Below are 27,210 nucleotides of genomic sequence, written 5' to 3' on the forward strand. Positions count from 1 at the left end.
AAAGTATTTGGATCTGAAAAAAAAAATCTGTTTTATCAGTTTAATATCTGATACGTCCCCTATGGAGGGGACCACATATTAAACGGATTTTTGGAACAGGGAGCCGGAAGTGGGGCTTGCCCCATCCACTCCACTATTCGACCCGGTATTGCAGTGCTTCCGGGAACGGTGCACCTCTACTGCCCCCTATTGTTGAAAGGCAGAACTGACTGACTGACTGACTGACTGACTGACTATATAAAGTACATGATCTTACCACACTGACATTTCTGATTTTGCTAACAATCATGTACAGTAAATTTAAAAGCTTTTTGTTTTGTCATAAATTATTTATGCTATTTTACAATGCAGATAAAGTATTCCTGTCGATACAAGGAGGATATATTTTTTTTCTCGATGGATATCGTTTTGAACCTAAAGGTTGTTTTTTTGGAAGAGCAGTATATAGTTACTGCCTACATTTTTTGCTGTGCATGTGATTTTGATGAGAATATTACATTTTTATATCTCTGCGTAGATTTTTTCACCAATAATTGAGTCTATCCTTGTGTATTTAAGGTTTTGGTAATTCATGATTACCAAATAAGATTTGGTGTCATTGTACAAATATAAGAAGATTCAGTGTGCAGTTACCAGGTTACAAATAAACAAACAAATAAATAAAATGGCATCAGAAGAGAAGTACGATGACAGTAAAATGTGTGAAAGTAGTGGAATGTGAAAAATGTGTGTGCATATAAGTCTCCACATGTATAAAGCGGCTGTATAGCATAACGAAAAGGAGCAATGGATAACTGACATAAAGTGCTTACTGTCCATAACGACAATGAGTCATGTACGGCGTAAGATAAACACAACATGCGTTAACTTTGGATATGCATAATGCACACACAAGAATCATATGTCTTTGGCATCGAGAGAACTATCAGATAACTTCAACAAGTTACCAAATGGATGCAAAATCAAAGATAGGCTATTAATTTCTGCCTGGCACTAACCTTGTATTCCTCTGTCACATGACCGGTGGGAAGTAGGACCCAAATGCAAGCTGTAGGGCAGAACCCCCTTTGCGGGGAGCTTTTCTGGCAGGCAGGCTTGGGCACAGAGACGCAAACAGACAAGGACAGAACTGGAGAACATTGGCCTGGGCACTTTACCAAACTAAGGAATGGGAAAACACAAGGCAGCTGGTAGTTACTGACAGAAGGACAGGAACATGAGGTGAGACTAATAAAGACCAAGCGTGGCTCATTAGGGCCACGTCAGGGAGGAGAACTGGAGAGTAAGGTTGACAGGACGGGCAGGCCATGACAGTAACACCCCCCCATCCCCCAATCCTGTGCCCTCCTGGTGCAAAGGCATCATTAAGGGGACACACAGACCAGGGTAAAACCAAGGACAGCAGGGGAGACAAACCGACCAGGACACAACTCAAGACAGGCCAGGTAACCCGGCAGGGATGCAGACTAGGGACCAAAAGACAAACAGCGGGTGTCAGTGGGCAAGTGGCAACAAAGGAAACAGAAGAAGGAGACAAAGGGAGGGATTGGACTCCAAAAGGACCAAAGGTGACACAGGACAGACAGGGCAGGACACAACCAGACAAGCAATGTGCAACAAGAATAGGGCCAGGAGAGGGAGCCAGGGGGAACCTAAAGTGGGAAGCAAGAGTGACTGGAGTGGGGGCTGGAAGAGTGAAATCGGGCTAAGAGGTGAAACCAGGGAGAGCCACGGGGAAGCAAGACTACAGATCAAGCTCCGAGGTGCCGCAGAAGGGTCGCGGCCAGGGGGACCTTCGGAGTCCTGTCTGGGCCTGTAGAAGGACGAGCTCCTCTCGTCTGCGGCAGCCGAGGGAAGAACAGCATCGGTAGACGGCGAGGGGTCGGCAGAGCCGGAGGGCATCGAGGAGCAGGCAGGACAGGAACCGGACCACACCTTGGACCCTGCAGAACAAAAGCACAGGCCAGTACCAGTGCCGGAGGAAACCGCAGGTGGTTCCTTTCGGGAACCAATGGATGGGGTCCCCCGAAAGACCCCCTTGGACCGAGCCGGGATCAGGCGGTAAGTCTGGGAAGCATACCCCAGATTTTTCCTCCTGGAGCCGAGCCCCCGACCAGTTTTCCTTTGACCCTGCCGTTGTCGCGGCGATAACCTCCTCGGCTGGGGAAACTCTGGTCACGGGGCTGACACCACGGACTGGGACATAGGGCAAGAACTGGAGGGTCCCACTCCATGTCCTCCGGGGGAATGTCCTCCGGGCCTGTGCCTTAATCCATACTAAATGTAATTAAACAGAATGAAGCTTAAAAGAATAAAATGGTAAAGAGAGGAAAATTTAATGTGTACGTTTCAAAAAACGGGCTCTTGCTTTTATCCAGATGTTTGCAGGCGTTGTGACTCTGTGATGAATGCTGACGTATGAGATCCTGAGAATGGGCTACGCCTCCAAGGGTGAGTGGCAGGTGGCATTTCCCAGGAATTACAGGCTGGAGATGTCTGAGGAGCTCTCCTGGAGTGAAGACAAAAGAGAAGAAGGGAACAAGCAGAGGGTGTGGGGAGAAAAAGACTGCAGATCCAGTTACAGGTGAATTGTACAAATGCCCTTGAAGTCTTGGTCCATGAGGGATCCTATTTTTAGTTTAAAAAAAAAAAAAAAAAAGACAATAAATTATTTAAAAATAGAGCTTATCATTTACATCTGTCTAGGAGTTAAAACACATAAAATCAATTAACTTACCTGGTGATTTTGGAACTTCTGACCCCAAATCAAAATAATATATATTATAACTAAATGCATCATTTTATTTGGGAAAAAGGGATAAATTAAATAAAAGGTTAACTTTGGAATCTAAAACAAAAACAGCAATTTCACATCAGGAATAAATATAATTTCAAGGGTCTTCAGTACATTTTTCCTGTGTCTGCTCCATTTACACGTAGATAGTGATATAAACATGTACCTTTAAAATATATTATGTTCAGTTTATAAGCTTAATTATTTCATTTGTAACAAACAAGCACAATGCACAAGTGCCCTAAAGCCCAACACATGGTTCAGAAGCTTCCTACCCCACCTTACACCAGCCACATGGACGCCATCTGTCCAACTGGGCATCCTCAGTGTCTTGTGCCTCCTGAAACATCACATCAGTTTCTTCTTCTTCCTCACATCCTTCTTCCTGAATGGTTTCCAGCAATGATCTGCCTCCTTGTGACAAAGTATATCCCAAAACATTCCCTCTCTTTTCTCTCCTTCTCCCTTAACCTCCTCCACATTCACTCCCACCTCACATCCATTCTCCTCACCTCCATTTACCATATGCATTACATCCATAGCAGCCTCTGCCCCCTCCATCTCACCATCAGAGGCATTCCCCTCAAATTTACCCCTTTCTGATATCTCCTTATTTTCCCAAGTAGCCCTTTCTAGGGCTACTGACAGTTTGGCTGCCATTAAAAAGGCCCATTAGTGATATGAAACTGTGTGACGCTACCTTTACGTCAAGATATCTCAGCAACGACTTAAAAACCAAAGACCAAATTTTCTGGATATGTTCATGATATTATTAGCTAGCTTTATTAAAAAATTGATCAATTTTGAAATATAGGTTTTTTTCTTATTGTATTTTAAGGCACATGATCGAGCTGGACAATAGCTTCAAAACAATATGAGGACCATTTCTGTGCAGCTTATATTAAGGTAAATATAGCCAGTCAAAGTCATAGTTCCCCCAGAAAAAGTTAAAACTTTGTTCGCTTAAATCTCCCACAATATTGATCCAAGACTCGCCCAATTTCAGTTTCATGAGTTACTCATGTGACCAAATCAGCATGCCAAGTTTCATTAAAATCCATGACAATGAGGTTCGAAAGTGTGACGATTTGACATGGAATGACCCAATACACCATATGCACAATAAACAGCAAATGACACCAAATTATAACTAACATCAAATAGGAAACAACAGCGCTCCACAACAAGCGAAAACCCAGATGAATGCTACCAAGAACTGTGTTAACACTGATGAAACTAAGAGTATTTTATTTTTATTCTATGCAACATTGTTTTTTAAAAATGTAATAGTCAGCTTGAAACATTTACCTGATTCCGAAAGCAATGCCCCAAATTACTTAAACATTTTACCATACATTACCGTAAGGGTTCCCAGCCCCCGTCCACACTCAGTATTCTGGGGGAGGGGGGGGGGGGGGCTGCCTACCGTCCCGTTTATTACGGGTTCACGCCGTATTAAAAAGAAAACTGTCCGTATTGATTAGTCCCGGATTTCCGTTCGCATTGCCAATCTCCCACCACTCAACATATTTTATCGTGGAAACCCCGGCAAATTACACCGCCGTTTTAGCGGTCAGGGACATTTTTGGAAATATAAATATAAGATTTGAAACCCTAACTAAACTAACCTGTTTGAGAAGGATTTACTAACCAAATAACTGTCTGTCAACACTTCAGTATAAGAACATCCCCAATAAAAATAAAAACCACAAGTTTTAATGACATTAAAACGTGCAATAATTTTAATGTATTATTGACATGTACTACACTGTAAAAAAGATATTTTTTTTTACAGTTTTTGCCAATGAATTTGACAGTGTTTTCCCTGTTTTTTTAAATTACAGAAATGTTTTATTACAATTACAAAAAAAAACTGTTTATTGACTCATGTGACGTAATTTAACAGAGAAACTTTGTATAAATGGAATACAGTATATATCTGTTTTTTAACAGAAAGTGTTTGAAAAATCTCAACACTGCAATTTTTTATTTTTTTTTTGGGAACAGATTCATATTCTGTTTCCTTTGCTTCCAGTAAAAAAAACTGCAGACCTGGTCAAATTCATTAATAATTTGATTTGGAGTAATTTTTCCATTACATCTGATATATGGAAATAAAAGCTATTAAAAGTATTTATACTTTATTCACTTTTTTAAAACACACTGCTATTTATTTGAACTGTATGCAACTTGTCTTTAATTCTGTTTTCTTGTTGGGTTTTTTTACACATGTGAAAATGTCAAATAAAAATAATTTTTTTTTAACGTTTGCAGGCATACTTTCAACATTTCAGGGATTTTTGAAAAAAATGCAACATGAAAAACCAATGGCGCACTTGCTGCACGTGGAGATGGTGGCCCTAGTTCGAGAGCTCCTCAGCAAATTTATGAAGCCGGAAGCCATCCCACTGAGCGCAAAGGATATCATCAAGGTTGATGTCCGGAGTAAAGATTTGCAACTATAAGACAAAAGATACTGCTACTCGGCACTAAACAAGGCCCGTGTGGAGAGGCTGATATGGGTGAGAAACATTTACAACTCTCTCAGAGAAGGGTTCATGAAGTCATCAGAGTTCCTTCTCAAAAACCTTCCTCTGGACAACAAGATAATCACCTCACTTTCTGCACTCACTCCCTCTCTGATTCAAGATGACTCCATCTGTGGGGCTTTTATCACATCAGGAGAGGCCTTGCCTAATGTGGTCGCACCAGAAGAGATTGGTCAGGTGGAGGAAGAGATACGGGCGTACCAAATAGAGGTGGACCTGGTAACGTGTGCCCAGAACTACATTGAAGAAGAAGGCCGAGTTGATGTAGATTGGTGGAGCAGAGTTGTATCCATGAAAAATCCAGAGAGAGGTGTGAGATTTCCCATTCTGGGTCAGCTGGTCAAAGCACTACTTAGCATTTTCACAGGCCCCCTGGTTGAGGGATCATTTAATCTCATGGATGATATTCTTGAAGCAGACAGATGCTCCATGAATGTGGAAACTTATGAGAGCCTTGCAATTGTAAAATCCACGATTAAAGCAAGGGAGTGGACAGCATCGACAATGACAATAGACCAGCCATTAAGGTGGTCTTGCCTGTCATCGTATCAAACATATCAAAAACATCTGCAGAAAAAGAAAGAGGCAGAACAGGCACAAAAGAAGAAAAGGGTGAATGAGGCAGCAAGGATTCGGCCATCACAGATGGCAAACAAACTCATACGGCAGGCCAGGAATATCGCTGGATCAGCCAAAGCCTCCTCTAGACGAGCCAAACACTCATCCTCCTCCACTGGACCATCCAGACCTTTTTCAACCTCCTCTGGACCAGCCAGACCCTCACCAACCTCCACTGGACCATCCAGACCCTCACCAACCTCCACTGGACCATCCAGACCTTTTTCAACCTCCTCTGGACCAGCCAGACCCTCGGCCTCCTCCTCTGGACCATTCAGACCATTTTCAACTTCCTATGGACCAGCCAAACTCTTTCTCTCTCCCTCTGGACCAGCCAAAGCCTCATCTTCATCCTCTGGACCAGCCAAAGCCTCATCTTCATCCTCAGGACCAGCCAAAGCATCATCTTCATCCTCTGGACCAGCCAAAACCTCATCCTTATCTTCTGGACCAGACTCTTCTGGACTAGCCAAACTCTTTCTCCCTCCCTCTGGACCAGCCAAAGCCTCATCCTCATCATCTGGACCAGCCATAGCCTCATCCTCCTCCACTGTACCAGCTCCATCTTCTGGTCCAAATATCTTAAAAAGAAAGAGTTTGCAAGACTTTGCTTACAACCCAGAAAAAAAGAAAAAATAAGTGATAATGGCCTTGATGTCACTTCTAATCTTCAGTTTAGCAGTTCAGTTCTTTAGCACTTTGAGCACTTGTTATTTATGCACTTTAAGCACTTGCTATTGTTTAGCAGTTTTTTTTTGTACTTTATTTTTGTTATTATTGTCAATATTTGAAGTAAGTCCTTCAAATAAAAAAGTCCCCCCCCAAAAAAAAGTTCAGGCTCAGTTTTTTTTTTACTTTAACCCCTGTTAACCACTATACATGACATAACACACAGCACATTTATAATCACACAAGCGATTACTGAGAACTGTTTATAAGCTATCATCAGTCCAAGGAGTGACGCCGATGTTTCCGTTCTGCCTTATTTGCTGTAACTGTAGTTCCGCTTTTTGCCAGTAGGCTGCGCACAGACAGCGTTTCTGTGGGCAGCACATTGTATGTTGTTAGATTAGTATTTCATAACTGGACTGCAGGACATTGCGTAAAATCATTTTCTGCAGTAAGTATTGGAGTGTTTATAAAGGATCTTTTTAAAAAAATAAATAAATCAGTTTCTCACAAACACCTCCATTCATGACTGACTGAAATATCAAGGATGAAAGTGATTAGGATCAGCTCAGAGAGCGCATGCCGAGCTGTTGCTAAAGTAGCAGCAGTCAACTTTAAACCAATGTTAAACAAATACTAGTTAATACTGAAAACAATCAGTCATTAAAATTAAACAGCTTGCTAAGTTGTGTTTCCTTTAACAATATAAATGTTATAGAAAAATGGAAACCCCACGCTCTCCGCGAATATTAATCACCAAGATTTATAAAAACCGCAACTGTACTGAAAAATAACGTTGCTTATGAATGTTGGCAAGTAAAAAAGTATTTGTACTTTGTGATCAAGTGCCATTCTTGGCACATCACACAACGACGAAATGTGTCCTCTGCATTTTAACCCATATGTGACATATTAGCTATATTATTTAGCTTCATTCTTAAAATAATAATACTAATACCAATAATAATAATAATAACAAAACCAAATGTAGCCAGGTCTATAAAGCTACCATAAGGCTTTGAAGCTATTATAGAGCGTAATTTGTAAAGAGGGAGACATGAACCTTACAATAAGTGTGTGTATACCAAAGTGGGCAGCTGTCTCTTTAAGACGTTCCTGAGTGCCGAAAGGTAGGGTGGGAGTTTTTTTTTCCGGCGGGTTTTTCTAGACGGAGGAAGGCGGGTAAAGAGAGCGGAAAGAGGAGTGAACGGCAACTTAGGGAAATAAACGTATATATACATATATATATTTGTGTAGATGTCAACGTTTAGAGCACTGTTTATTTTTTTCGGCCTAAGCATACAATTGCAGCAATTAGTGGATAGAAAGATTTTGGTGCAAGTGCTCTCTTTTGGATATCCTGGTAGGTCAATTTACCTGTTTGAAAATATAGATATAGGGATCATTAGTGTGAAGGAAAAACAGTCAGGATATGAATGTGAACCTTTGCTGATTGTGTGGTTGATTATTTTCTTTACTAATGTATCATTTTTTGTAGTTGTATGTAAAATGCTAAAGCTACCTATAAGGCTACTTGCTAATTGATCGGAATACGTTGACTGTGATATGGTGTTATACAGTTTAGCCACCCTGTTAGTACCATTGCAGGTTGAAATGTTTATAATGTGCATATATAAGTATATACATGTATATGTGTATATTAATGTTATTCAGGAAATCTGTATAGTATGGCCTAATGTGAATCTGAGATTGCGCTGTATGTTAATGGATGATGGAAAAAAATATAATTTTGTGTGATGTTTAAGTAAGACATCTAACTCTCTGTACTTTGTGTGCAGACTGTTTTTTTTTGGATTTGATTCCGTTCCGAATTCAGTATTTTTTCGACCAAGGAAGATCGCTTGTTTCACAGAGTCGCCCCCTCTGCGTTGAACTGCGCAATGTAACAAGTTTTTTGCAACTGGAGATTTTTTTCTTTCCCAGCGCTTTGTGAAGACATCCTCAAGTGTTGCAACGGGGATTGCTATAAATGGCAACGCCCCTGCAAAGGTCGGGAGTGGCATCCACCTCCCCAGTGGACACGGGGATCTCCAGCATGCTGCTGTTGCAGCAGAGGCAGGGTCCGAGTGGGCGGCAGTTTGGAAAAAGATTGCAGCTCTCGAACACAAGGTGGGCCGTTTCCGGTCCGAGATCTCCGTGCTTGCTGGTGCCCTGACTGACCCACATATATCCCGGAGCAGTTCGGAGACCACTGGGACTCCTTTTGTAGTCCCCACTTCAGCTCCAAGCTGTTTCCTGCCCCCTCCTCCTCCTCCGCCTGCTAATATCCAGGGCCCGAAGCAGAAGAGGAGTCATCCTCAGGGAAGTGGCACAGGACCCACCAATGGCCCCAACATGGTGGATGTTCTGGCGGAGCTGCCGCACATTAAACTGCGCCCAGTGCTGAGGTCGCCAGGTGGGACGCCAGTGACCAGGAGGGGACTGACGCAGGGGACGCCCATGCCCTCAGAGGACTTTGCTGCCATTTTAGCAGAGGCTCTGAAGAAAAAGTTCAAGCATCAGAACCACTCTGATGAGTAGGAGCAGCAGTCCTCTGAGGCCTTTAAACCTTTTTTACTTAAACTTTTTTGCATCGTATGTTGATAGATATCTCGTAGTAGTAAGTACTTCATTATTAGGCTGCACAATATTGGAAAAGATCTATTTCTGCAATGAGTATTGCAGTATTTATTTAAATTGAAAATGCTTAAAACAGATCAATTTCTCACAAACACATCTATTCATGAGTGATTTGGCCCATATTGGAGATAAAGTCATGGATGAAGCAAAATTTCCTGCAGCTGAACAGCTCTAAAACTGAAGCTATGTTAGTAGGCACCCCACACCAGGTTAGGGCCTCTAACATCACCAGTATTACCTGGTGAAGATATCCCATTGTCAACATCTGTTATAAACCTTGGGGTTAAAATGGACACTCATTTGTCGTATGAGGCTCATGTCAAACATCTGTGTAAAACATCTTATTTCCACCTCAGGAATATAGCAAAACTGTATCATTACATCTTTTGAAAACTCCTAAGACTAAACTTCAGTGCATGGGAGATCGAGCCTTTTGCGCAGCTGCACCTAGACTGTGGAATGCTCTTCCTGAGTATCTGAGGACGCCACAGACTGTTGATGCTTTTAAATCTGGTCTTAAAACTTATCTTTTTAACAGCTATTCGGGTCGAATTAATTTTGTAGCACTTTGAGATTTGCTTTCAAATATAAAGTGCATTATAAATTAAATGTATTATTATTATTATTATTTAAACGGCAAGGATGAAAATGATTAGGATTAGCTCTTGCCAAAATAGGGCTTGTAAACTTTTGTGGTACTCAGAATTAACCCAAACAACTATGACTCTATAATCCTCTATAATCACTCTCACTCTGTCACACTTGAATCAAACTCCAGACCTCGCATGTAATGAGCAAAATTTTCTTCTTTATTCAGCAATCCAGCATAGTGTTCCAGCCACACTCGGGGACAATGCGCAATGCACCCCGCACTCAGAAATCAGCAGGTTAATATACTATAAGACGAATTCCCCTATATGGACTTCTAAGTCCTGATTGGTTACCAAACATCTGTAAACCAGGTGTCTTAAAATGGATGAGAGAGGGATATAGGGCTCTCGAAGGAACAAACAGGCACGATTAGGTTCACTCAAATACACTTTAATAAGTAATACAAAATGATCTCACATTAACACCAATACTGAGCTATCATATTGAAGGCAATGCAAAATAACTCGTACTACAACGGATATCAAATAATATATATCTTATAGCTAATAGTATTAGGTGCAAAGGTATGAATATATATAGAAAAGAAGCAATAATACATAAAAGAAGCAAGGAAACATAAGTTACGAAATATTATCACAAGCGGCGATAATTTACTCGCAACAATCAATGGAAAGCATAAGCAGTTGCAAAGCTATTTACACTCGGACGTGCTATCATCACCCACCTTCATGGACTGGGGAGCCCTTTCAGTCCTGGCAGGAGACCAACACGTGAGTTCCGAGAAAGTGCCGGGCGATGCGCGCTCTATCCCACGGCTGAACTCCGGTCAGTACTGGGATCTCCCCCTTCCTTTATACTAAATTTAGAGTTGCGTGTGGGCAGGGGGTAAGCTGGCCAGGCTCACCCCTTCCCCCCAGGCAATATATGGTGCTCCAATTCCCCCTTTTGTCCGAGTGATTCTGCTTACGATAATACAATACAATGGGCGTCCTGGCGCCAGGTGACTTTGCGCAACGCCTCCCTGTTCCGATAATTTACTCGCAACAATCAATGGAAAGCATAAGCAGTTGCAAAGCTATTTACACTCGGACGTGCTATCATCACCCACCTTCATGGACTGGGGAGCCCTTTCAGTCCTGGCAGGAGACCAACACGTGAGTTCCGAGAAAGTGCCGGGCGATGCGCGCTCTATCCCACGGCTGAACTCCGGTCAGTACTGGGATCTTCCCCTTCCTTTATACTAAATTTAGAGTTGCGTGTGGGCAGGGGGTAAGCTGGCCAGGCTCACCCCTTCCCCCCAGGCAATATATGGTGCTCCAATTCCCCCTTTTGTCCGAGTGATTCTGCTTACGATAATACAATACAATGGGCGTCCTGGCGCCAGGTGACTTTGCGCAACGCCTCCCTGTTCCCCCCTACAGGCAATATAGGGTGCTGTATACCAACCCCCCACCCTATCTCCCGAAACCAAGATAAGCATCCTGGCTTCTTTTATGAGCCCAAGTTATTTATGGTAAAGTTAGGTTTTACAGGGGATCGTTAAATAACGTGTTCGTGCAGTCTAGTGACATTTGGGGTGAATCATGGACGATTGATCTGAATTTCAGGACGATCAGTCCACACGCGATCGGAATTAATCCACAATTACAACTTTCCAGAATATTATAGTAAAGTTAATTCCATGTCACGTGGGTGACGTAATCGTCCGCAAATTCATCCTAATACACCAGGTTTCAAACATACAACAAACATAATACGCCACCTCTATTGGTCTACTTCAAGGATGTTCAACTTCCAATCCTCGTTAGGCCTAGGCCTCCTATGAGTCCCACACATAAGCCTGTCTATCCAGCCTAGGAAGGAGGGCAAAAACCCTAAACATTAGGGAAATTCCACTCCCAACCCAGCAAAAAGATGCAACCCCCCCTTCGGTGTCCATGGCTGGCATGGCTCACAACGCTATCAGTAAGGGAAACCCCAACCCTATATTACCTAAATAAAGACTTCAGCGTAAACATATACAACCCTTATGGGTACATAACTTGCTTGTGTGTTCAAATGCTACCATACAACAAACTGCGTCTAGCATAGTATAGCAGCTACATTTCAAGGCTTCCTGCAGGCCCCCTTTCTCCCCCCGGCGATGTTCCCTTCAGCCCAGTTCTCCAAGGTCTGTGGCCTGCAAAGCTGGTTCCGTGCAGGTGGCTGTGAGGCAAGGACACAGGGCACCATCCCCAAAACAACAAAACCTGAGACACAAGAACAATCCCACAATGCCTCCCAACCCTGGCCTACCATCACTTTAAATTTCCCTTCCACACTTTGAACTAATGTTAAACATACACTACATAATCCTGAAAAGGAGTGGTCACTAAAATTAAACAGCTCGCAGATCTTCACAATGCAAGAAATGCAAAGATGGAGAAAGCGAAGAACAGTTCACAGCCGGCTGGGCACATTGTCATCATCAAAGATTTTAGGCATGTTTATTTATATAGCACAATTCGGGCACAAGGCAATTCAAAGTGCTTTACAAAGACAAGGATACAATCAAATTAAAATGTCAAAATCACATTTCAAAGATAAGTAAAAGAAATAATAATGAAAATAAATAATTTTATTAATCAATTACAATGAACACATAATAATAAGAAAAAGCCAAAATAAATAAATAGCTAACTGAAAAGACGTCACATTTTAATGACAGAAAATGACTGGTGCTGCACTAGGAAACTCTGACCATGCAACAATTCATCTAATTCCAGCATACAGACAAAATCTGAAAACTGCTAAACCTGTCGTTACTAGAGTGAAACACTGGAGATGTGGAGCTGTAGAGCAATTAAAATCATGCTTTGACTCGACAGACTGGAATGTTTTCAAAACTGCTATTAACAGCGTGGATGAATACACGGACACCGTAACATGGCACATAAGCTTCTGCGAGGACTCTCGCATTCCCAAAAAGTCTGTTGTCAGCTATAATAATGACGAACCATGGTTTACAACTGAACTCAGGCAGCTTCATAAAACAAAAGATGAAGCTTACAGGAGTGGTGACAAAAACCTGTTCAAATTCTACTGCGGGTTTGAAAAGCCACATTCGCGCATCATACAGCCCTCACCTTTTCAATGGCCTTCTTCACACCTGGGTACCTTCACACCTCGCCTACACTATACCCAGCTCACCCCCCCCCCCCCCCCCCCCCCCCCCCACGTCCAGCCACCTCCCCAGGAGAATCAACGACAGAGATGTAAACAAGATCTTCAGTAGCCAGAATACAAGGAAAGCTCCTGGTTCAGACTCTGTCTCCCCAGCCACTCTGAAGCACTGTGCAGATCAATAGTCACCTGTCTTCACAGATATTTTCAACCAGTCACTGAACCAGTCAGTGACTACAGACTGGTGGCTCTCACATCGGTGGTAATGAAGGCTTTTGAGAGACTTGTGCTGTCATACCTTAAAACCATCACAGACCTATCGCTTGACCCCAGGCTACAGTCTGCCTACAGAACCAACAGACCTGTGGACGATGCAGTTAACACTGGACTCCATTTCTTGCTCCGACACTTGGAGTGCCCTGAGACATATGTTAGGATTCTGTTTGTGGACTTTAGCTTTGCATTTAATACTATTCTATCGGAGCTAATGCGGAATGAACTCTCACAACTGTCCGTGCCTGATCCAAAATAACATGTTATAACCACGATGGCCCAGTTTTACGCTACAATCATTGAGTCCATCCTCACCTCCTCCATCACAGCCTGGTTTGGATCAGCCACTGAACGAGACAAGGCCAGACTGCAACAGATCATTCACTCAGCAGAGCGAATAATCGGCAGTAACCTGCCTACCCTCCAGACACTGTAGATCACCAGAATCAGGAAACGGGCATACAAAATCTTTGAGGACCCATCTCACCCTGCTCACCACATCTTTCAAGCCTTACCCTCCAGGAGAAGACTCATGGCAATCAGAACCAAGACCACAAGACATGCCAAGAGCTTCTCCCCTCAGGTAGTCTCTCTCATTAACCAAACCAGTCTCTGAATGGACGTTCAATTAATCGTCAGCTGCAGTGAAATATCCACCAGCATAACCAGTGAACAACTGATAAACTTCCTCTATGATTATATTCTGCACTCTTGCACATTATGCACACATACTGCAAACTCTGTATACATATTGCACTCTTGCACATATAGTTGACTTGGCTGCTACTTAATAACGGCACCATTTAAGAGCCCTTTAAATTCTTATACCGTTTATATAGTTTATATTCATACTACAGTGATTACTATGTACACACATATATAAATATCATAATACCATCATTACTACCATTAATAAACTTAATTATCATATAATTATCATATTACCCAATTGCCAGTCTATTGTTTATTACCTTTCTGCATATGTCTTTGCTAAATGTGGGTAACTCTCGCCAGTGTGGGGAAGCAATAAAAAAGGCGAACAGAATGTTGGGTTATATCTCTAGGTGTGTGGAGTTTAAGTCAAGGGAGGTGATGATACACTTATATAATTCCTTGGTAAGACCCCACCTAGAATACTGTTTGCAGGTTTGGTCACCATACCTCAAGAAGGACATTGCTGCCTTAGAAAAGGTGCAACGAAGAGCTACGAGAATGATTCCTGGTCTTAGAGGAATGTCTTATGAGGAGAGGTTAGCGGAACTGAATCTGTTTAGCCTTGAGCAAAGGAGACTAAGGGGGGATATGATTCAGGTGTATAAGATTCTAACGGGTCTGGATGCTCTTCAGCCAAATGACTATTTCAATATTATTCTAAATACTAGAACTCGTGGCCATAAGTGGAAATTAGCGGGAGAACATTTTAAAACAAATTTGAGGAAGCACTTCTTTACACAGCGTGTAGTTAGAGTATGGAATAGTCTTCCTGCTAGTGTAGCGGAAGCTAAAACCCTGGGTTCCTTTAAATCAGAGCTAGATAAGATTTTAACAACTCTGAGCTATTAGTTAAGTTCTCCCCAAACGAGCTTGATGGGCCGAATGGCCTCCTCTCGTTTGTAAATTTCTTATGTTCTTATGTTCTTTGTAATGTCATGTAAAAGCACCACCAAGGCAAATTCCTTGTATGGAAACATATCTGGATTCTGATTCTACATCCTTCATCAGTACTAGAAAACTTCCATCCAGCGTTGCATTTCACTTTGACACTGTCGCTTTTGAAACACTTTTCTGTGATCTAGCTCTTGTTTTGGTCGCCGACTATCATCCAACAAAAGGTTCATTTCAGCTCTCCTAATCTGACATAAACCACACTCACAAACACTTTCGGGTTACTGTGTCACCGGGAAGGGATGGACTCCGGTCGGGATGGGTTTCCAGCATTTCCTATCCTGGCTGTTCTCTTTAGGGACAAACACAGGAATGGAGTCTAGTGATCACACCGGAACCTGACTTACCTGAACGGAGATGTATGGAGCAGACTCTCATATGCGCAGCGATGCTCTGGAATGCAAGGTCTTTACGCCCCACCGCTAGAAGCTACGCCATCCGACGCCATTTCGTCAACTCTTCCACTTTTGCTCTTGTCTTTTCCAATCCAGAAAAGAGAAGAAACGTATACCGGTCCTGAAGACCGAAGAGAGACCCGAGTCGATATGGGGCCGCCGCTTAGCGGGTCGCCGTTAGCCGGGCCTCCGTGACGCCCCCGCGCAGAGTAGAATGCCCAGGGGCGTCGCAGCCACCGGCGTCCTCCCTGTCCTCCTGTCCTCTCAAAAAACAGCAATCATTTAAACAAACATGAGGGAAAATTCAAAAGGCAAAGATGAAGTCATGCCTTACCTCAGCACAGCTGCCCACCGCACAAACGACAGCGTGTCACCTTACTTTAAAAAAAAAGAAAAAAGGCGGGAAATGGGGGCCGCGCACGGACAGGGCCCCTCCCTCACACCACATGCGGCTAATTAGTTGGCCATCCAGAGGCACTCAGTCTATTAGTCACCCATTCAGTCAGTCAGTTCTGCCTTTCAACAACAGGGGGCAGTAGAGGTGCACCGTTCCCGGAAGCACTGCAATACCGGGTCGATGCCTGGAGCAGATGGGGCAAGCCCCACTTCCGGCTCCCTGTTCCAAAAATCTGTTTAATATGTGGTCCCCTCCATGGGGGACGTATCAAAATGACCTTTTCATACCAAAACAAAATGTAAATCAGCTCAAATACATGAATAATAAATATTATGCTTGTACTACTTACATTAACACATAATCACAATCTATGAGGCTGAAACATTCCCACACTATGCAAATCATGCCAACACAGTACAATAAGACTTTCAAAGATAATATTAAACAAATAGAACTACCCACAGAGTGTTCCAAAGTGCATTTTGCAATGTCTATACTTTGAATGTCAAATTACAAACTTCACATAAATCTGACATATTTACAAAGTACACAAAGATTAAGATGAGTTTGTTGCCAAACCAAATATATAAGAAATAATTTATTTGCCAGGAATTAAGTTTATGATATTGAATGAAATGTGTGAGCATGCCCCAGTTAGTGAAAGTGTGTCCCCTACCCCAAGACTCCAGAGGGTTAAAAAGGAACACATCCGCAGACTTCCAAGCTCTGCACTAGGGCTGAACGATATTCTGTTTTGACATCGACATCACGATGTGCGCGTGAGCGATAGTCACATCGCCGGAACATACGATGTGAAGGGTAGAAGCCCATTGTGTATTAAGAGAACGGTAGCACAGTAAACACGAGTTTGTTGTATGGCTTGTTGCTGGGGTGACATGCACGTTCCGCGTGCCTGCACAGTGATTGGTTCACTGTGTTGCTGCTCACCGCTCACAGCCAACATTCACTGCTAAAAATGTGCGAAAAAGAAAGTCGAAATCAGCTATTTGGGACTATTTCGGCTACAAAAAGGAGGATGTTGACCAAAAAGAGGTACTTTGCATGGAGTGTCATAAAGTTGTGGCCACAAAACATGGAAACACCACCAATTTGTCTGATCACTTAAAACGGCACCACAAAGCTCTTTACGACGAATACAAAGCCAAATCTGGATGTCAACCAAAACAAACAAATATTTGTGATGCCTTTGCCAGTGTGACACCTTACCAGAAAGGCTCTCAACGACAGAAAGAAATAACAGACGCAATAACATTTCATATCGCTAAAGATATGTTGCCATTAAATACCGTCGCCAAAGAGGGATTTAAGAAAATGATCCGAACGCTTGACAGGCGGTATGTTATACCATCCCGCACATATTTTTCCCAAGTTGCAATAAAAGAGCTGTATGAAAAATGCAAATATAAGATTTAAGCAGAACTGTCGCACGTGGAATACTATGCAACTACAACAGACTTGTGGTCCAGCAGGACAACGGAGCCCTACATGAGTCTGACGGTCCATTTCATCACAGAGGACTTCGAGCTAAAAAGTCGCTGTTTGCAGACGGCATTTTTCCCGGAAAGTCATACAGCCGAGAATGTCGCAGAGGCCCTGAGAGAAGCGGTGTCCGCTTGGGGCTTAGATGAGACACGTCAAGTCTGTATAACAACAGATAATGCAGCGAACATGGTGAAAGCTGCCGATCTGAACAAGTGGACCAGGCTACAGTGCTTCGGCCACAGACTGCATCTTGCAGTTGGTGAGTAATGACCATGATCTTTATCCAAAATAAAAATAAATTTTTACTGAGCTGTTTTAATTAATAACCTGTCCTGAAACTGACAAAACTTGTAAAATGAATTTGTTGCATGTGTGTACGTAGAGCTTTAAAACGTAAGAAAAAATACAGACACTAAACATTTAATTTTAAACAAAAAATAGTTTTATGAGCACATTTGAGGAGCTCTTTTCCAAAACGCGATAACTCCATTTCAATAGTTTTCAGGGAAATTAATTGTTTTACCTAGACCCACACATTTTCTGAATATTCAATTTATCCTGTTAAAATGTTTTTTGCTTAGTCTGAACATGTTGAATAATGATTATTAAATCAAACAACTATATTGTTGTTGATAAATTCAAAGTAATTTTTTTTTTCTTTTCAAAACGCTATAAATCCATCCATTTTTCCCAAAAATTGATGGTTGTCTTTTTTTAAAAGTCTTTTGTCTTTTATTTTTCATGTTCGCAGTTATTAATAAACAATTAAAATGTCTCATTGCAATATTTTACATATTCCTAATCATTACTTTTGCTGATTCTTTGTGACAGCTTTTAGGTGCCGTTTACATGAACGCGTCCTGCATCAACACCGAAAACTTAGAGAGAGAGAGAGAGAGAGAATAAGATTTTTTTACTTACAGTATTTTGAGGAATTATAGCCTAATGAACAAACATCTGTTAAGAGCGCAGCCACGTTGGATTGCGAGAACGTTCACTAGGCTAAAATTAAGTTTGGCGCTTATTGGGGTTTGGAAAGAAACTGCATCTTGCAGTACATTTTAAACAAGGAAATTATTATTGGCGTTTATCGCGTTTTGGAAAAGAGCTCTTCATTTATTGTTTGAAATAAAACAGTGTGCTTCAATAATTAAAGTTCGCAATGTTTTGTTTGTTTTCTCCGCTTAGAAAATGCAGTGAAAAAGGATGATCGTGCTATAGGAGTCTGCAAGAAGCTGGTGAGCCACTTCTCTCACAGCTGGAAGGCCAGCGATGCCCTGGCAAAAGTCCAGAAGGAACTCAATCTACCATCACATTGTCTCATCTCAGAATGCCAAACAAGATGGGGTTCCAGACAGATGATGATCAGCAGGATATTAGAGCAGCAGCAGGCTTTAACTCAGGTCCTGTCTGCAGACAAGAAGCTGCGGCATCTAATTCCAACCTGGCAAGATATAGATGTGCTGGAGTCTGTAAGCAAGTCACTGGGCCCAATGCTGGATTTCACTGATGCACTTTCAGGCGATGAATACGTCAGTGTCTCCTTTGTAAAGCCAGTTCTTCAGCTCTTCAACACTTCACTACTGGAAATGCGAGAGGAAGACACAGACCTGACCAAGAACATAAAGATGAAGATGCTGGACTACCTCAATGAGAAATACGAAGATGATGATACTCAGAAGCTGCTAGATATGGCATCTTTTTTGGACCCCCGGTTCAAGATAGACTTCATCAGTGCAGACAAGAAGACCCAAGTTAAGGCCAGAGTGGTATCACAGATGATGGAATGCCAGGAGAAATCAAGCTGCAGCACTGACGTGGAGCCCAACGTTACCAGTGCACCCCAGGCAAAGAAAGCAAAGAAGTCATTGGGAAGCTTCTTTAAACAGAGAGAAACTGAAGCAAAGGGTGATTCCTCTCTGACCCTAAAGGATGCTTTGGAAGCAGAGTTAAACACTTACCTGCTGACACCTCCAATAGACAAAGAGGAGGATCCACTTGCATGGTGGAAAGTACACAAACTAAGCTTTCCTCATCTTGCCAGACTTGCCCGCAAAAACCTGTGTATTCCTGCGACAAGCTCGCCGTCAGAGAGACTTTTCAGTACTAGTGGCAACATCGTCACTTGCCAACGAACCTGTCTCAAGCCTGCAATGGTTGATAGTAGAGGTCGACCGATATGGGTTTTTCAATAGCCGATGCCGATGACGATATTTAGGAGTCAGGGTCAGCCGATGGCCGATATATGCTGCCGATATTTTTTGGCCGAAAATTGGACGTTTTCCCCTATTTTCATGATAAAATATCACATTAATAATAACAAACGATACACAAAATTTCTCAACTTAGCATTTATTGGATACTGACTTGTGTAAATTTAAATATAAACTTAAATAACAAAAACACAATACAACTTATAAACAACTTAAACTTATAAACAATAAAGATAGCAGCATCAGAATCTCTTTAGCAGCAAACTCATTCTTCAGCTCCCAAGCTCACCAGTCTGCTGCAGATATTGCACCTGGCTTTTCCTGGTGTTGGCTTTGTGAAATGCTGCCATACAGGATTAGATTTTTGTTCAGCCATCAGACAGCAATTACTAAAACAGAAGAATAAATGCAAGGTTAGAATTTTTATTATAGTACCTTCATCTTCAATTCATTCTACAATTCCAGTATTCCATGCACATTAAAACAATTACACTCTAATACATTTTGAAGAAAAAAAAACACTAAGTGCATCATGGTATGATGAGTAGTGTACACTAACATGTTGTTTCTGTTGTTAGCAGACAGATAGCTTAAAGCCAAATTCACAATCAGAATCTAGTGATCCCGGAAAATAAAATAAAATAACTGTCGTATTGCACAGCCTTGTATGCAAGGACAACATAAGCCCCTAGTGATTGTGACGTTGTCTACGTATAAGCCCGTATAAAGGATAGACATGTTTAATGAGGAAACTAACTGCGCAAAGTCATGCACTTTTTATCTAGACGTCTGACAAATTGTTTGAATCTCCGGTCTCAAATGAAAAAAAGTTGCACAGAAGGACCATTGTCAGCATCAGCTCAAGTAAATGGTAACCACGCTTTCGAACAAACACTTTTCTCCGCCATGCATTGTTCTTTTTTTTTTTAAAGATTTGTTTTTTATTAACATAATTACTTACAAGATGTAAACAGAGTGTATAAAGGATCTACAGTTTGTTACATTACTTACATCCTAAGTACAAAGAATTAACATTTTCAAGTTTTAAACAACCAAAACAGAAACAAATGTTACACAAATATTTAACATCCCACCCCCCACCCCCTTCCCTCGTATGGTTGTCAGTTTCCTTTCATTTATATATCTAAGCAGTCCATACAGTTTATACATATATCCATCTGAATACTCACATACTTGAATCTACACATTATTCACAATAAATGCATCAATGAGGAAGTTATACAAGATAGATCTGCAGAGGGCTAATTTGAAGTCGATCCAGGAGGGCTCATACTGACATGGGCGGTCAAGTCTAGAGAAGGCAAAATGTCCATGAAAGGGCCCCAGATTTCTCTAAAGGCTGCATGTTTCCCTCTCACATTATACAATATTTTTTCGGGTGTACAGTAAGATACAAGCTCATTAATCCAATGCATTACTAGCGGTGAATTTTCAGATTTCCAATTGATCAGAATACACTTTTTAACTGCTGTGCTCGCCAGTAAGATAAAGTATTTTTTGTAGTAATTCACAGTAATAGAGCTTGTATCCCCCAGGATCCATAGTTTTGGGTCCTTTTCGATTTGACTTCCTATTACCCTTGATGTTAAGTCAATGACACGTTTCCATAATTCTTCTATCACTGGGCAACTCCATAGCATATGTATAAGATCACCATCAGTCATTTTACATCTCTGACATTTGGAAGAAATGTTGCTGTCAATTTTATGTAACCTGTAAGGAGTGTAGTATGTCCTATGGAATATATTAAATTGAATTTGCCTATGTTTTGTGGAGGTTAGTACAGTCTGCGCTTGTTCCAATAGATGACACCAATCTGCCTCCTCATAAGTACAGTCTAGGTCTTTCTCCCATTTCCCTTTTGTAGATGTTTTATCATAAATCGGTAACTTTCCATTGATGATACCATATATAGAAGATATTATTCCTTTTGTCAATCTGTGTAGATTATTACATAGGTGGAATTCAAGAGGAGTTTCTTTCGGGATATATGGGAATGTTTCTTTGGATTTCTCCTTAACCCAGTCTCTAATTTGTAGGAATTTGAAGAAACTTTCCTTGGGAAGGTTGAATTTTTCACTTAGTTGTTGGAAGTTAGCAAAAGTGTCATCAATGTATAAGTCAGCCACTGTGTGGATTCCTCTTTCCTTCCACCCCCGCAACACTGAGTCAGCTAGATGGTGTGAGAGGTTGGGATTACCCCACAAAGGTGCTCTTCTAAGGAAAGAAATATTTGTGTCGAGAAGTGAATGAGATTCTTGCCAAGCAGCAAATGTATTCAATATTATTAAGTTATTTGTGAGTGCAGTTAAACATTTTTTTGTGCCTATGAATGGAATATCCTTTAAAGCCATGGATTTCATCTCATGTTGTTCTATTGGGACCCATTTAACTTCACTGTTCTCTGCATGCAGCCAGATCCAAATCGATCTGTACTGAGAAGCAAGGTAATAATTCCTAAAATTTGGTAAGTTGAGTCCTCCCCTTGAATATGGAGCCTGTAGAGAGATGAGTTTGACCCTGGGTTTTTTCTTTGCCATATAAAAGGAGTTAAAAGTTTGTTAAGTTCTTTGAAAAAACTTTTGGGAACATTAATCGGAAGACATTGAAATAAGTACGTAAACTTGGGTAAAATGCTCATTTTAATAGTATTAATTCTTCCTATGAGAGACAGAGGAAGATCAATCCATCTTTGAAGGCTAAGATTAGTTTGTTCCAATAGCTTTGTATAGTTATGTTTAAATATATGCTCATTTGATTTACCAATTTGTATACCCAAATATTTGAAACCAATGTTGCACCATTTTAATGGGCCAGTGAGTGCTCTAACATTATTGTCCTGTATATTCAGTGGTAAAATCTCACTTTTACCATAATTTAATGTATATCCTGAAACTGCACTATATTCTTTGAGGCATTTCAACAGAGGAGGAATCGATGCTTGTGGATCAGTTATATATAATAAGAGATCATCTGCATACAGAGAAAGTTTATGTTCATTTGTGCCAAATTTAATTCCTGCCACGGAGGTGTTAGAGCGTATGGCGATGGCTAATGGTTCGATAGCGAGTGCAAAGAGCAGGGGGGAGCTTGGACAGCCTTGCCTGCACCCTCTGGATAGTGAGAAAGTATCAGACAGAATGTCATTTATTAAAATATTGGCTTTGGGGGCATTAAAAAGTGTCTTAACGTATTGAGTAAATTTCTCTCCAAAGCCCATAGCCTCTAGAGTCCGAAATAAAAAGCTTGGTTCAATCCTGTCAAATGCTTTGTTTGTGTCCATAGACATTATTAGCATAGGATTTTGATTTTTTTGAGCAGTGTTCAGTATGTGTAGCAGTCGCCGCACATTGTCTGCTCCGTATCTGTTTTTAATAAAGCCTGTTTGGTCAGCATGAATTAACTTTGGAATAACATCTTCCAGTCTTAGAGCAATTAATTTAGATAATATCTTATAATCAACATTTAAGAGGCTGAGGGGTCTGTATGAGTCACATTTTTGTTTGTCCTTGCCCGGTTTTGGAAGCAGTGTGATTGTTGCAATTTCCAATGAGTCTGGTAATTTTTTATTTTCTAGAGCTTCTGTAATCATATTCGCGAGTGGGGTTAATAATTTTTTTGAAAAGGCCTTATAATACTCGACAGGGAAGCCGTCTGGCCCGGGAGTCTTGTTATTTTGTAAAGAATTAATGGCTTTGAATACCTCCATTTCTGATATATCTGCATCTAGCAGATCCCTATCCTCATCTTGTAATTTGGGAAGGGTTATTCCATCCATGAACCTTTTTGCTCCAATATTTTCAGCATCCTGCCCAGTTTTATATAAATTTTCGTAAAATTGTTTGAATTCTGCATTAATGGATGGTGAATTATCAAGGATAGGGCTGTCGCGGTTAGGAAATTTCCCTTGCGGTTTTTATGGGTGGCTCAATAGCGCGGTATGCGGTATTACCGCCATTTAAAAATAAATAAATAAAAATCTTGATTTTACTGCATACAAAGCTCTATTGCTGAGTTATGTAGCATATATTGTTGCTTTTTAAGTGACAGAGAGACAAAACATTTTTTGTTGATTTTTTTAATGCCAAACAGCAATAAGAACATGCCTTTTCCAATTTAAAAAACGAAATCAAATCATTCTAAAGTAGGCTAACAATAAACAAACAATAAGAAATTATTTTTTCCAATTTGAAAAACGAAAAAATTTTAAAGTATCACATGAAAACGAAGTGTTGGCCTAAGTGAAAATACAGAGAATAAATAAAAATTAGGCCTACTTAAGCTTTAACGAATGTGATTTAGACCTGGGTTATCATATCCTTGTTTCGTGCTAGGAAAACCAACATATTAACCTTATGTGGTTTCAGGGAGGATCGCATGGGGGTAACAATATTCCCGGCGGCACTGAAAACCCTTTCCGACGGTGTGCTCGTTGCACAAATACACATGTATTTGCGCGCGACTTTAGACTGCAGCGGATATCTAGACTGATTATAAACACTGTTTCGAGGCAACATGATTTCAGAGTCCATTCCATGCTGAGGTAATGAACCGTTAGACTCATATAAGGAATCATATTGACACTTGACCACATATCTGTTGTGGCAGAAAAGTAGTCAGCATTCATAAGCTCCATTTTGATCGATGTCTTTACCGTGTTGTACATTTTCGGCACAGCAGTCTCTGAAAAGTAGGTTTTACCCGGCAACTCGTACTGCTTGTCGAATTTTTGAAGCATTGACTTGAATGCAGGTTTCTCCACTGTATTGAATGGAACCATCTCCTCAACTAGATACTGTGTAACAGCGGCTGTAAGACATTTATACCGGTTACTTTCACGGTTGTATTTGACCGATTTCGCAAAGGCTTCAGCTACTCCTAACTGTCGGCTAGTACCGGCCTCAGCTGTTCTTTTTGATGTTGCTCCGCGACCTGATGCTGGAAGAGGCAGCTGCGCTTCAATGGCTGGATGACAGTTAGCGAGATGACACCTCAAATTAGATGTATTGCCGCGTGTCACAGGGACCTTTTTGCCACAAATTTTGCAAATCGGTTCATCTAAATTTGCCGGCTCACCCTTTTCATTGGGTTGAAAGCCGAAATGTTCCCAAACTGGCGACGTGACATTAGGTTTTGGGACGAGAGCGCCTGCCATCGTTTCAGTATTCAAAATCAACGAAACCCCGGATATTAACAGTTCGCGGGAAAATGACACTCGTAACACTCTGGTATCATTATTAATTTATTTAACATTCAATACAGGTGATGAATTGTAAAACAATAAGGCCACAGCCTCATGAAGAAGAAGAAAAAAAAAATTATCCCTGTCCCTGCGGTTGCCGCGGTTTCTGCGGTTGCTTTCCTTCCTCTGCGGTTGGCTTGTCAATAGCGCGGTATTACAATATTGCGGTTATCACGACAGCCCTAATCAAGGAGTCTGCCGTCCTCGGTCAATATTGAGTGTATAAATTTATCAGATGTTTCCTTTTTAATTTGCCATGCCAAGAGTTTACTTGTTTTGTTTCCGAATTCATAATAGTGATATCTAGTTCTGGCCATAGCTGCTTCCTCTTTGCTGGTACATAGATTATTATACTGCATCCTTGTTTTTTTTAGTGTGTTAAGGTGTTCTTCCTTTTTAGTGGCAATGTATTCCTGTTCCTGCTTTTTAATATCTCTTTCCAATTTGGTAAGTCTCTCTCTAATTTGTTTTACCTTGTGGGCACTGTATGATAAAATATGGCCTCTCATGTAGGCTTTAAGAGCTTCCCAAATGTTGGCATGAGAGGAGGAATTTGCATTGGCATCAAGAAATATTTCAATATTGGTAGACATATATGAAATAAACTCAGGATCTTTCAACATATAATTTTTAAATCTCCACCTGCGGGTTGTGGGTTGCGGAATATCAGCCATCCATGAGAGTTTTATGGGATTATGATCTGAGAAGGTAGCTGGTAGATAGGAGCATTCTATAACTGTAGCTATCATACCTTGTGGCATTAAGAACATGTCAATTCTAGAGTGTGTATTATGGGTAGGTGAAAAGAAAGAGAAATCCCTCTGGTTCGGATTAAGATTTCGCCACACGTCAGTTATGCCTATATCTTTCAAACCCTGGTTTAGTGCTGTTGCTGCCTTTGATAGTAAAGATGTTTTGGGTAGTGATCGATCCAAAAGAGGATCTAAAACCAGACTGAAGTCTCCTCCCACAACACATTGACCCCCAATTGTAGCCAGTTTCATAATCAGATTGTTAAAAAACAACGGGTCATCATAATTGGGCCCATATATATTCACTAAGGATATCCTGTTCCTATTTATTTCACAATCTACAAGTAAGAATCTGCCGTTTTGATCCTTTTCAACCGAATTTAATTTAAAGTTCAAGTGCTTATTAATGAGCAAAGCAACACCTCTTGCTTTAGATGAGAAAGAGGAGTAGAAAACATTACCCACCCAGTCTCTGCACAGTTTTAGATGCTCAGAGTCAGTGAGGTGGCTCTCTTGTATAAATGCAATGTCTACCTTTTGCCTCTTCAAATATGTCAACATTTTCTTCCTTTTAACTGGTGAGTTGATCCCTCTTATATTCCAAGATAAACATGTTAGTTTACCCATATTATAAATTTTTTGTGTAGATATCTCAGAAGGATAATCTGAATCTGAACCTGAGAACAATCTGAATTATGTGAGTAAGCAGAAATTTGAGTTTTAGTGAGAAACCATACAAAACCCCAAAACATTAAAGTAAAAACCCGCCTAATAAAACCCTTGTAACTAAAACACATTAGGTAGGTAATGTTAACTCTCTTAAGCAACAGGTGTGGCTCCAGCAACTGCTGTTAATTAAACACTGGGCACTCATAACAGTTTGTATAGGAATGTTTGCAATTTCACAATAGTTGAAATAAGACAGAAATATGCAAGTTATGGTTCTGATATAAACCCTAACAACATGTAGATTAATTTGCACGTAGGTTCCACAGTTTATCATCAGTCAATGTCTCCGTTATTGTAAACATTTGAAGATGATCGCAATCGACTAATATGTCGTAGCCTGAATCACAACACTTCTCATCAGCGTTTATAACAATGGACTGTGTACTGCTGTCACTTTGATTAATTTTATTACTCACTTGGAATGTCTTTCAAAAAGCGTTGCACTTCTACTGGGGTGGAGAAAAACTTAACCGTTTCCAGATACTTGATGCGAAGCTGGGCTGGGTAGATCAGCGCGTATTCCACTCCCTTCTCTCGCAATATCCTCTTCACGTCACGGAACTCATCTCTCCTTCGCTGCAGGTCTGCGCTGTAATCTGGGTAGAATGATATCCTTTTGTTCTCGTATGTCAACTCTCCTTTACTTCTGGCCAGACGAAGGGTTTTTTCTTTGTCTTTGAAGTTCAGGAATTTGGCGATGATGGGCCGCGGTCTATCAATCTTCTTCCCGATGCGATGAGCTCTTTCCAAAGTAATGGGTGAGGTGAAGTTATCCTTCCCCAGCATTTCCGGTATAAACTTTTCCAAGAATCCCACAGCATCACGACCCTCAGCTCGTTCTGGCACGTTTATTATCCTGATGTTAGACCTCCTGCTGCGGTTTTCCAAGTCATCAGTTTTGTCTTTGAGGTATGTTATCAATTTCTCCATTTCGCCAACACGGTCGCGCGCATCTTTGATATTATCTTCATTTGTA

The 27,210-nt window shown here is 41.1% G+C and overlaps 1 non-coding gene and 1 pseudogene across 1 annotated transcript; one reads left to right on the top strand and one right to left on the bottom strand.

Moving 5' to 3' along the window:
* Window positions 1–179, top strand: LOC140582622 (U2 spliceosomal RNA; annotated as a pseudogene).
* A 15,734-nt stretch (window positions 180–15,913) lies between these two features.
* On the bottom strand, window positions 15,914–16,105 carry LOC140582527 (U2 spliceosomal RNA). Its single transcript, XR_011985450.1, has one exon. It is a non-coding gene; the product is annotated as a U2 spliceosomal RNA (small nuclear RNA).
* Window positions 16,106–27,210: the final 11,105 nt, after the last annotated feature.

The sequence above is a fragment of the Paramormyrops kingsleyae genome, chromosome 24 (genome assembly GCF_048594095.1).
Source record: "Paramormyrops kingsleyae isolate MSU_618 chromosome 24, PKINGS_0.4, whole genome shotgun sequence".
Lineage (NCBI taxonomy): Eukaryota > Metazoa > Chordata > Actinopteri > Osteoglossiformes > Mormyridae > Paramormyrops > Paramormyrops kingsleyae.